Source organism: Procambarus clarkii, chromosome 30, assembly GCF_040958095.1.
Source record: "Procambarus clarkii isolate CNS0578487 chromosome 30, FALCON_Pclarkii_2.0, whole genome shotgun sequence".
NCBI lineage: Eukaryota > Metazoa > Arthropoda > Malacostraca > Decapoda > Cambaridae > Procambarus > Procambarus clarkii.
Genome location: NC_091179.1, coordinates 6,999,944 through 7,000,789, shown reverse-complemented (window position 1 = coordinate 7,000,789; position 846 = coordinate 6,999,944). Strand labels below are relative to the sequence as shown.

Sequence of the window (846 nt, the reverse complement as noted above, 5' to 3'; positions counted from 1 at the left end):
GGGTGGGTGCGGAGCACATGACTGTAAAGCTGCCGCCCAGTTAGGTGGCCGCGGAGCACATGACTGTAAAGCTGCCGCCCAGTTGGGTGGGTGTGGAACAAGACTAATAACTGTGGTTACTCACCATAGATGTTAAGTGCCTTGTATAGTGACTGTTGTGAGCCTCTTGTTGAATCACTTGTGATATAAAAAGATTATCGATGTGTATATGTATTTGTGTAAATTATTGTATATACTGTATACGTACATGTATATATGACATTAACAATTGTGTAACTAGCTTCAAAAGATTGTCACGTGTTTAGCTAAACGAGCTATGGGGTTTAGTTTCTGAACCCATTGTGTGCCTCTGTAACCCTTTCCACAACCACCCACGGGTTGGGCATGGGGTGCATAATAAAAAAATTGTATTTCTACAGGAGTTGATGTAAGTTTTAAACATCTCTCATAAAATACAATCACCTGCCGTGACCATGATTCGAACCTGGGTTATTGCGGCCACAACGCAATGTACTAACCACTATACGATCACGGCCACCGTGGGTGTACATGTAGAGGTGGGTGGTTGGTGGTTATTGACGAGAATAGACCTCTCTCTGTCTTCTCTCTCTCTCTCTCTCTCTCTCTCTCTCTCTCTCTCTCTCTCTCTCTCTCTCTCTCTCTCTCTCTCTCTCTCTCTCTCTCTCTCTCTCTCTCTCTCTCTCTCTCTCTCTCTCTCTCTCTCTCTCTCTCTCTCTCTCTCTCTCTCTCTCTCTCTCTCTCTCTCTCTCTCTCTCTCTCTCTCTCTCTCTCTCTCTCTCTCTCTCCTTCTCTCTCTCTCTCTCTCTCTCTCTCTCTCTCTCTCTC

The 846-nt window shown here is 45.3% G+C and overlaps 1 non-coding gene across 1 annotated transcript; it reads right to left on the bottom strand.

Annotated features, from left to right (window-relative positions):
* Window positions 1-463: 463 nt before the first annotated feature.
* Window positions 464-535, bottom strand: TRNAH-GUG (transfer RNA histidin (anticodon GUG)). The gene has a single exon. It is a non-coding gene; the product is annotated as a tRNA-His (tRNA).
* Between the last annotated feature and the right edge of the window lie 311 nt (window positions 536-846).